Source organism: Eucalyptus grandis, chromosome 11 (assembly GCF_016545825.1).
Source record: "Eucalyptus grandis isolate ANBG69807.140 chromosome 11, ASM1654582v1, whole genome shotgun sequence".
Taxonomy (NCBI): domain Eukaryota; kingdom Viridiplantae; phylum Streptophyta; class Magnoliopsida; order Myrtales; family Myrtaceae; genus Eucalyptus; species Eucalyptus grandis.
Genome location: NC_052622.1, coordinates 38,069,390 through 38,081,200, shown reverse-complemented (window position 1 = coordinate 38,081,200; position 11,811 = coordinate 38,069,390). Strand labels below are relative to the sequence as shown.

Here is an 11,811-nt window from a genome sequence, read left to right as displayed (position 1 = left end):
TGACCAAATATCTTCCACTCACCAACCGATAACGATTTTGCACATGGTGCCTCTTTTCAAGCTAACATTATCTTTCCACGAGCAATAATGAGAAATTATTGCCTAAGGGTCAGTGGTGTCCGTAAATCACCTATCTAGCGACCACATAAGGTTTTTCTTCAATAAAAACCCTTCCCAAGAAAACATCACGAACTAAATTTCTGTCCAATACGATTAGTACGAAAAAAAAACAATAATACGATTGATAGAAAATTGACATATATGTAGTCACAATCAACTGATTAAGTGATTATTGATTTTTTGCAAATATGTCGGAATATATGTCGTGTTACAAAAATTCATCCGGTTTCCTCACTTATTGAGTGTCAAATTAGCAGCAAAAAAGAAAAAAGAGAAAAAGCCAACAAGTTTCTCGATAAGTTCGTGTACATGAGCTTGAGTTGCGTACCACGTTCCTTTTCCTAATATCAATCATTATGATTATAAGCTTCATTATTTGTCTCTCTTTTGTCCGTTGTTGTGGGCCTTTTTTTTCCCCTCAGATTAACCCATCGAAAAGCTTGACAAAGCCTAATCATGGCGCTAAATTGACTTTGAAGCAGAAGCTGGGTCTCAAGACATCCCCCACTGGCATTTAACATGATACCCACTTGACATGGTCCAAACGCCAATTGGTAAGATGTCATTCGAGGAGTATCAATCCGTTAATTTTTTCTAGAAGAAGGAGGGAGGGAGAGAGAGAGAGAGAGAGAGATATCTCACCTAACTTTTCCTTTCTATATCTATAAAAAAAAATATGTGTATAGAGACGATTCATGAGTATACCCTTCTCGGAAAAAATTGCGAATAGTTTTCGCCATTTTAGCAGCACGAGTATCACAAAGCAAAAAACTTTATCATCTTTTGTCTTGATCCTGGGGTTGGAATTCAAGATTCCTTCCCCTTGTCTATGGGTCAGGGTGATGGCTTCTTTACATAATTGTCAGTGAAATTTGTGCATAAAGTATTCGATTAACAATTAAATAATTTGGAACTATTCCATTATTGCAGAACTGGGGAAACTATGATCCTTCATAAAAGTCTTTAAGTAATCAATTAAGGAAGTTTTGCGATTTTTGATGGGCTAGCCTTTTCACCATCCACCTTGGCCAAGGAAATATCAGCTACAAAACAATGACCTTAATGGGTTCCCCTACATACATTTTTTTTCAGTAAGAGTGCCTCAAAGACACTCTTTAAGTAATCAATTAAGGAAGTTTTGCGATTTTTGATGGGCTAGCCTTTTCACCATTTTATGCGTTATCTATATCTTTGGTGATCCCATATTGAATAAGCTTAACAAGAACCCTAGGATCAGGCAATTGATTGGGTGTTGAGAGATTTTCAACTCAAGCATTGGATATTGCATATTTAAATACTACTAACTACATGCAAACTGTTTTGGATCAAGGCTTCGACATCACACATGCACACGTGTGCACAAATTGCTGCGACCAATTATAGTTCCTAGTATAATAGCCAAGAGAAGAAGATTAGCATTTGTGTACACGGCGTTCTTTCAAAATCCAGGGTGTTGGGTATAGTGTGGATATCTCGATAATAAGGATGGATATAGACCCTTAAGTCTTTTCTTAATCTGATGTGTTTATCTTTGAATAGGTACGTTACTATTATAGATTCATATCTTTAACTTTAGACGTCTCAGTCCTCAATCGAAACCTTTAATAAAAACAACTAGGTACACTAGGTTCCAATTTGAGAGTAGGTCAACAATTACCGTAATCTACAGATACATTATTATAATAACTCGAGTTTGACAAGAACTCTACATTTTTCTTTAGCATGCAAAAATGAACATGAACTGTTCGTATTTGCGAGACGTTCCGATCACTGAACCGAACTCCCCCCATGAAGCACGCTTGAGATTTCACATCTTGAGGGAGATTAATGATTATATAGATATCATAACTACTGGCTATTTGCCTCCATACTTGAAAGCCACGTCTTCCCCATGCTTGAGAACGACACTTGCGTACGTAAGTTGGGATTTTTCACGGGCGAGACGCACAAAACAAAGAAGACATTAAAGAAATAACAACAAAATAAAAAAGATAAAAACCTCTACGTCCAGCGTTATGATCAATTTTATATCGTAGCTTGTTACGTGGATTCGAATAACGACATGGGATTGCAAAATGAAGAAATCGCTTTCGCAATGAATCCATGGGCTCTCGCCTAACTCCATGCACGATCTTGAATTGACTTTTTCTACGTGATTGGCAATACGTTACTACTATGTTCGTTAACAAGCGACGAAGGGGCCAATTTACTATGATCGCCATGCACGCTGGTGTCTTCGATTGATGCTGACATATCGACCGATCATCAATGGACGCGGATCTATCAAGTTAATGTCGAAAGCGGGACGTCGTGTGCGCATAGCGATTCTGCTTAAAAATTAAAACTATGAATAAGTACAACTTGCATAAGCTTCAATACGAATCACCATTTTTATTATTCTATTTTATCTTATATGTTAGTGTATATAATAAGGGCCAAAGGCTTCATATCCTAAAAAACTTCTAACTTTAACTTTTGTCCCAATTCTACCTTTTATCTCATAAAAAACTTTCAACTTTAGGTTTAATCTTAATTCTACCCAAAAAAAATAAATTATTCCATAAAGTCAAGTCTCAATTTTACCCTTTTTTTTTTTTTTTGTTTGAAAAAAAACCCTCAACTTTAGGTCCAATACTAATTATACCCTAATTTTTTTTTTTTTTTGGTCTCATACTCAATTTTTTTTTTCTTTTGTGTCTCATGGAAGGTCACCAACTTTTACTTGAGTCATTGCCATTAACCCTCTTTCAAAATCGCTCTTCGTGATTTTATGCTCGGTCTTCAATATCTCATGTTTGGGAATGTTTCATATCTCGTGATCAAAGAGCTCATGCTAGGGACTCTCAACAGCTCGTGCTTGTAAGCTTTCCATTTCTCAATTGTTGGCAAGAATTTTTGGACAATTGGTTAATTGTGGCAGATTTGTGACTCAATGTATAGGTTTTTATGAGATTGTAAAAAATTTCGGATAAAATTGGGACTAGAAGATAAAATTGGAATAATACCTAAAGTTGTGAGTTTTTCATGGTAAAAAAAAAGAGGAGTAAAATTGGGACATGACTTAAAATTGAGGGTTTTTTTATGGGATAAAAATAAGTTTACTGTAGAACTAGGACTAGACCTAAAGTTGGAGGTTTTTTTAGACAAAATGTATTCTTGGGACAAAAGTTAAAGTTAAAGGTAAAGGTTTTTTAGGGTATTAGGCCAAATAATAAATCGAGTCTCTCATATCCTGTTGAATGAGGAAATTGCGGGTCAAGATAAGGACGTCGGTCTTTCTTTTAATGATTATATGTTAGACTCACTTTCCACAGTAGTATTACAATATTTTAAGTGTATCATGCATATGGGACACGATTGGCACATCATGCGACATTTCTAATACGACCATTAAAAAAAAAATCGCACATATTTAAGACTAATGACCTTATTTAAGTGGGTATTATAATTAGAATAGACAGTCTCGACAATAGTCGATTAATGAATTTATTTTTAAGAGAGAAAATATGGAAATTATGAAAAACATGGAGAGTAGAGAGACATTTTTTATGCGCCTTACCCTGCCGACCCCCGTATCTTGACACGATTTGTATAGAATCATTGCACGACCCGTTTCTTTCTCACGATGTCGATTGCAGCTTGAGATTGATTAGGCAAAAAGGAGTGTCAACTTTAAATAGTGAAAATTGAGAGCGTCAAAATACCCATTTTCCAAATGACACCACAACAAAAATAAGCTACCTTATAATTCGTCGCCCATGGAAAAATCTGAAAATTGGTCTTCACTCACATGCCCTCGCCCCCGACTTTTATCGTTGGTAGACCTATTAAAAGGAGTCATAGGCACATATCTTAACTTAATATGATGGGCTGAATTGTTATATAAATTAGTTATATACAATAAAAAATCATAAATAAGTTTAAGCATAATATGGGTGTTAATTGAGTTATAAATAAATCGTAGATGGATTTACAACTTAAACACAACACATCTCTATTACTCTCTTCTCAATCTCTCTTGCCCTCATTTGACCTCGCTCTTGCTTAGTCAACACTCTCACCTCAATTTGGGTATGCATTTTTGTAAATTTTGTTGAATATGTAAGTGTTTTAGTAATATGAGTCACTAGATTTGGTTTGCACGAAAATTGGTCAAAATGAATCAAATGAGTTCATTTGAATGGGACCAAAACCCGATCCGACCAAAATCCAATCCAACCCAAACCCGTTTAATGGGTCTATTTTTCGACGAAGATGGGGGTTGGTGAATCTACCTATATAAGGATGTTATGAATGAGTACCTGGATGACATTTGTTATTTTTAACAAGAAAATAGCGATATTCTTTTTTTGGGAATACTTATCTTTGAATTTGTCTTTGCTTCTGAATTGTCAAGAGAATACAAATTTTATCTTTTGCAAAAAAAAAAAAAAAAAAAAATTGCAGCATGGAGGTTATACTGTTTTATTGACCGCTTATTATCGCAAGTGCACCCGAAAGATTTTTCTTTTGGCCAAGCGCGAAACAGAAGAAGAAAACTATGGAGTGAGGGTCTTACAAATCCACGCATATACATACATAAATACATAAATATGCACATAACAACGTACATACATTGTCTACATATATACACACACCTAACGATAATATTCTATGCACCTAACGATAATATTCTATGGCGTCAAGACACAGGGGGCCGCCGGACCAAGCACAGGGTCAGATTTGTCGGGGCAACTCGGGACAGCAATTGCTGATTTTATTGGCCTCACATGATCTTCTCTTTGACTGAGGCAGCACTTTGGTCCGCTTTAATATCGAAACCCACTCGATGGCTCATCAATAGCAACTCCAAAGTGCTAACCCTAATCCACGGCAATCAGATAACAAAATCTTTGTCCTTTGGCAATGTCCATCCGCTCCACACGAGTCATTTGCATTTTTCTCCTTTCTCCCCTTTAATTTGGTGGGCTCACCCGATTCTTTGTTAAAAAATACAGGCTTTATCATAAGCTCCATGCCTCATTGGTGATAGACTCACCATAAGTCTCAAGTTATATCCCTTAAGGAAGGATAAAGACTCTTGAACGGTGCTTCTCGACTACTTAATCTAACCTACCATTTACTTTAAGAAATAATTGCATGATAGTATCTAATGTATTGTGAGAATAATAATCTATTATGAACCATAAAATATCAAATTTCAAATAATTATTAAATGGTGTGGGATTCACTTTTTCAAGAATTTGTGACTCATAATAGACTGTCATTCTTACGGTACCCAAAGGACTATTATGCTAGCAAATCCCTTTAACTTTAATGGAAAATTATTCAATTGGTCCTAATCTTATTATAATTATGACAATACAGTCCTAAACCTCTATACAAAATTCCAATATAATCATTTGATCAATCTTCACCAAGAATTGTTGATGTGACGATCCTGTCATTGCTAATCCATCATGTGGCGCATTGTCATGTCAGTGCTTTTCGATGAAAATTGATCAGAATGACTACATCGAAATTTCGCACAAAAATTTAAGCTCGGATTGACAAAGTTGGAAAGTTTAAGACTGAATTGACATATGTAATAAGTTTAGAACTAGTTAGACACTTTCTTCATGAGTAAAAGGCGAAGCTCGAGAGATATTCTCTCTCGGAGTATGGCTATAGCTAGATGGAATTCTCCTCATCATAATGAATTATCATCATGGATTTGTTTTATCATCAAATGTTTTTTGGACCATGAGGATTTGTTTAGCAAGGAAAATACGAGCGGTTGCAAAATTTTGGCGTATGTGACATGCTCGCACGACTAATTTTTTATTTTTTATCTCATGACTCGAAGAAATAATAATCTGATTAATTACTCTAGTCTATGGAGAAATAAATTATTAAGCATTATCATCTTTCTTTTACCACTATGCCCTTTTTTTTTTTTTTTGTGTGGAAAGCAAACATTGAATGAACAGTTTACCGTTTCTTCAATATTTAGAAACCAAATTTTTGTTCAAATAATAATAATAAAAAGAATGTGAAAGAAGGATGAAATCGGTTGTTGCACTATAAACATAATTGAATTTCACACGCATTTTTCAAAAGGAAAGGGGGCAGAGAATCTTTTGTCCTTTTAGCCTTTTTCGTTGGCCAATTATACCTTCTTTTTTTCCTTTTCAAAGTCAAATTGCATTACAATATTAAATCATACACGGATGAGAATTAAATGAGAAAGCAAAAAGTGAGACAAAACTCACTTTTTCTTTAATATAAATATATGCAATATTATTTTCTGCATCTACATGCACTTTTAAAAGTCTGGACCTGCTCCACTTATAATAATGATTTATATCTATTATAGTCAATATAAACATTAAGTTCCGCTGTTTAAGTAACGCACCTATGCAGAAGTATTTCTGATGAGATTTAGTTCTATTGTGTATTTGTACCTATGGACATACATATGCATTGGTAATTCTTCAATTTTATTTTAGCGTATGTGGTGTGTAGGAGACACATTGATAACAGTGCATTTGATAACCATTTTATTTTCGGGAACAAACTTTACTTAGAAATGTTTTTTTTTTTAATTCAGTTTTCTAGACAAGTTTTTGAGTATTTAGAAGCATTTGGTAACTACACAAAATTTCTATTTCCGGAATAGAAATGCATTTGTTACGACCCTCAATTTTTTTGTGATTTCTAATTTCTTTTAATTTTCAAATAAATTTATTACATTTTTTTTCTCTTGTTTACTTGTTTTCTTCTTCTACTTCTTTCTTTTGCTAGTCGCTGGCCTCGGCCATGGTCGACAACTAGCATCGACGGTGATAAGCTAGATGAGGGCTGGCGACCTCACCAGCCTCAGGGGAGCCTAATCAACCCCCGATAAGGCTTGGGTGAATGAGGCTGTGGTGAGTTCACTTACCATTGTCGAGGCGCGGCGGCTAGAAGAAGAAGAAAAAGAAAAGACGAGAAAAAAAAAAATGCTTGATTCTAGAATTGTTTTCGGAAATAAAAAAACTAATATTTTTTTTATTTGTTAATTCTATTTCAAATCTATTTTTGGGAACAAATTTGTTCTCATGAATAAGAAGTTACCAAACAAATTCCTATTCTCTTTTTTGCAAGGAACAAAAGAACCAAAATAGATACTGTTTGGCATGTTACTAAATAGATCCTAATTTCTCATTTCGTTTTTCTCAAGCAAAGCAATGACTCGATGATTTTACTAGAATTCATTTGTTTCCACGCCCCACCTTGAGACTTGACATTTGAACCCTCGAATTCCTCCTTCCCAAAGAACAGAGACGCGGCACCTCACGAGAGTCGGGTAATCAAAGAGCCCTGGAAACTCTACTATAGCTCGTGGGAGATGGCGTTGTGTTTTACCTAAAACCCTTGAAATGAAGGGGGGAAAGGAATATAAAGGTCTACAAGTAACGCGCCCAAAACGGTCAACTAGGATGGGCTTTCGGCTCAACTTTTGGTTCCATTCGCTCTCCATTTTTAGCAGGTTTCCCTCATTAAAGTCCGAGCCCGATTATAGCATGTACTACAACTAAAGAAAGCCCAGCATTCAGACAAGACAACTAGTTGAAAGGTTGGGCTTTCAATGGTGAAAGCCCAGACACCACAATAAGGCCCGATAATTTTCGACCTTGTCGATCCCTTGGGCTTGGCCCATGTAAGAATTCACGAAACACACTCTTAGGGTCATCTTCTTCATGAGGCTTTCCGTGTAATTCGTGTAAGAACTAAGGTAGCTTCGACCTCAAACCAACATAAGAAATGTCGAACTTCCGTGCAGGGTCAAGAAGCATTCCCAGCTTTTAGCTGATTGTACTCTACAGTATAATTTTTGTCTTACAGTAATGGCGCGGTTCTAAAAATTAGCAAAGCTTGCAGCCAACCCGTCATAGCTTCATTTCCTTGCGGACCCTCTTTTAATTTTCCTTCCTTTTAACCATACAAAAACTTACAAGCCTTGTCCGATCATAGTGATTGGGGCTAACCGGTTCAAGAGAGAATATATTTCAAACCAATAACTTATAACCTATAATGTTAGAGTTGGTTTTTCATTTTTGGAGCTGTATACGAACCGGCCTAGAATAGACTGGTTTCAAATATATTCAAGCATCGGTTTTGGAACTGAGCCTAATTTTAAGTGATACAACCATTATTTTAGGAAAACAAATCATGCGAACAATCCTTGGCATGGTAGTTAAGGCAATGATGGATCTCCTAATCTTCACATGTTTGAAACACATCTCCAATTTATCTAGATTTGGCGGTTTATGGTATAAAATGAGGAACTGAACCAATCAAGGTCGGTTCTTCTACTTTTATCCAGCGACTTACCCCATTGTCACGTGAACAGTCAAGTAAGTCCAATTCTATTTGATTCCCGAATAGAACCGGCCCGATTACTCATCTTTAATAGTCCTGGAATCTAAAAAGAACAACCATCAGGGAAGCAAGAATAATATGTAAATGCCAAAGGCTAGGACTGTTTTGTTTGCCAGGCTGCGGAACACATCCCGAACACTCTTTTAACCAAAAGTTGCTACGTTTTTATTATCTAGCTAATGATACTTAATCATACTTTATGACACATTTAACTCCTTTCCAGCGGGATTTTCATTGATTAAAGAATGAGAGTTCAGATCCAAAACATTAAAAGTTGCTTTATTTGTGGAGATGATCATCATGTTTAGCTAATAATGAGCTTGTTCTCTTGTAGACATACTATGAAAACAAGCATAGACTTGCACGCATGCTTCATCATTCCATTTCTAAAAGATTTACTGTTCATTGATGCGATTGAGAGCTCGAAATGTCCAGCTCTAATGCTTAACTATCGGTTAGTTCTATTAACATCACTCTTATTATAGTTTAGACCATGAAATGGAGTGACCATAATTTAAGAGAGAGAAAGGATTATGTCAACAGAAGATTGTAAATTGTATCATACTAATTTTTTGGTCAACTTATGTAGCTTGCCCTACTGATGACTTTATCTTCACCTCTAAAATGCATTTTAGGCATTTTAGAGTATATATGTGTTGAAATTAGACTTCTTATCACCTAGCTAAAATGTCTATTCTAAATTTAAAAAAAAAAAATCCATCTAATTGTCTAAAAAATTTTAAACCTATAGTACAACAATCAATTCAATCATAATTTTTTTAATTTAGTTTAAATTTTTTGGCAATTTTTTAATATAATCTTTTCGATCAATTTTTGGCCAAAAATAGCTTAAGTGGCCGCTTGTCTAGTGTGGCTGGTGCTAACATTGATGACATTTGCTAATTTTTTAAAAATTTTATATTTTTTCCTTTTCACTTATTTCTTTTTTATTTTTTTCCTTTTTGTTTGTGACCGATCTCAATAATAATTGGCGACTAGCCAAAAGTAAAGGCGTTGCGGCCCTCGCCAACCACCCCTCACCCACATTTGGCAAGAGCAAGGGTCCCAATGCCTTGGCCAAATCTTGGTGAGGACGTTGTAACCCTCGCATGTGGTTGTGATTAACGATTGGCCATTAGCGAAAAGAAAAAAAAAATAAGGAAAAAGAATAAAAAATTTAATTTTTTTAAAATTGTAAAAATTGGCAACCGTGTTGCATTGGATGGTTAGCATCTAATCCAGCAATTTTAAGTTAAAATTGGACTAAATTGGCCAATTTAAAAAAGATTAGTATTGAATTGGCCAACATACAAATGTTTAGAAATGCAATTTCTTAAAGTCCCCAATTTGAAAATGCATTGTTTAATTTTGGCCAACTTCCCAAAACATGACCATTTTACCCAATTTAATCCAACTTCAGCAACATAGATACAACAGCCAGCTCACACACAACAACAGCAACATCATCCTACCAGGCTAAACTAGAACTTTGGAAATGTATATGGCAATTAGAAACAACCCCCAAAGTCAAAATTTTCCTATGGAACACATGTCAAAATGCCCTGCCTACATTGTAAAATTTGTATAAGAGAAAGATAGCACCTGAACCATATGCCCTATATGCAATCAGAAAGTGGAAATGATCGAGCACACCTTGCTACTCTATCCTTGGACATCCCAGATATGGAGTGAGGATCCCTTGCAAATCAGAATAAGAAGAGTGGGGTTGACTCAATTTGATGAGTGGCTACATAATTTGAAAGAAGACCCATAAAGCTCACAATAATTCAACCAAATTGCGATGACCCTTTGATGCATCTAGAAGGATAGAACCATTCCATCTCGGGAAACATCCCCTGAACCTGCACCAAACAGTGTCTAGGACCTTAGCTTTACATAAAAATTTTGCGACTTGGAACCGGAAATCAAAAGGAAAGGCAAGATGCAAAGAGCCACCTCAAAAATGGTGACCTCCGAACCCTGGAACGCTCAAGATGAACATAGATGCCTCCTTCGTAGGTAGCATTGACGCATCCTTTGCAACCAACTCAAATAGAGGAGTGATCACCTACATCTGTCGAGGTTGCCTCGGCAAATTGATAGACGGATTCTCCAAATCGATCGTAGCCAACTTGGCGGAACAACCAAAAGCCTTGGCACTTGTTGAAACCCTAGTTTTCCTCTTGCCTAAATCTAACTCGAAGATGCAAGTACTCTCTGACTATAGCAGATTTGTGCGAAGCGTTCTCACTTTAAATGCTTTCATCCGGGAAGTACAACCCTTGATGGACTAGGCCAAGAGCATTATAGAAGAATTTTCAGGTCTCACTTTGGCCCATTGCAGCAAAGAAACAAATAAATTAACAAATTGGTTAGAGAAAGCCCAATGGATGAATAGTCTCCTTAGTAATTGGGTCATCAATCCCCTGTCTGCTCTTTTTCGACTTATTATGTGTTGATGCTCTTGATCTCTACTCATCGAATTTGGTTAAGTAATTAATATCAATCATGTTTTCGGGAAAAAAAAAAAGTCTATGGCGTCAAAAAGAAATCTAACTAAATTATGAAGTCCTTATGAAGAAAAAACTAAGAGAAATTCTGAAGTCAACTAGTCAATCATGTGCAGCTGTCTTCATGTTTCAGGAACGGTACCCAACACAACACCTACTGCATCAAATTAATTTCTCAGGGCTCTTTTTCATTTTTTTAATTTTGGGGGTGGCCAAAGTGAATTCTCTCTTATTTAAATTTTCACATCCTTCAATCATAGACCACAGAACCTGTAATTGGGTCCATACGATGCAGATCCACATAAATGCCTGCTTTCGATCAAGATTCCAAGAAACGAAGCAAAACAGTATTCACATTCATCATTGACCACAGCCTTCTCAACAGTTGCGGGAGTAACCCCACCTTCAGCAGATCAACTGACCCAAAACAACAAATCTTGTACAAGGAAAAATAATTTTAAAGAGAAAAAGTATGAAACAAAATTCATCAAATCTACCCCAATCATCTGACCCTGGTCAATTATGCGTTTTGATCATCATGGTCTAACTCCAGATGAGACTATTGGATCTAGCAGCAGCAGCTGCTGGTGCACTCTTCTGCTTGAGCAGAATCCTGATCTGAGCCTTTTGGCACTCCAGCTTCGTCCCCCAATGCCGGCTGCTCTTCGACCCGATCGCCCGCACCACCCTCGGGAACTCGACGAACCCTTTGATCCCTCGCTTTATGTGCGGGTTCTCCGGCTCCGGCGACGGCCTCCGGTGACCCGCTCCCGCCGCT

General features: G+C 36.4%; 1 long non-coding RNA gene across 1 annotated transcript; it reads right to left on the bottom strand.

The window, feature by feature from the left end:
* Positions 1 to 10,011: 10,011 nt before the first annotated feature.
* On the bottom strand, positions 10,012 to 10,754 carry LOC104444107. Its single transcript, XR_005547575.1, has 2 exons — positions 10,480 to 10,754; positions 10,012 to 10,385 (listed from the first exon to the last, which is right to left on the bottom strand). It is a non-coding gene; the product is annotated as an uncharacterized LOC104444107 (long non-coding RNA).
* Between the last annotated feature and the right edge of the window lie 1,057 nt (positions 10,755 to 11,811).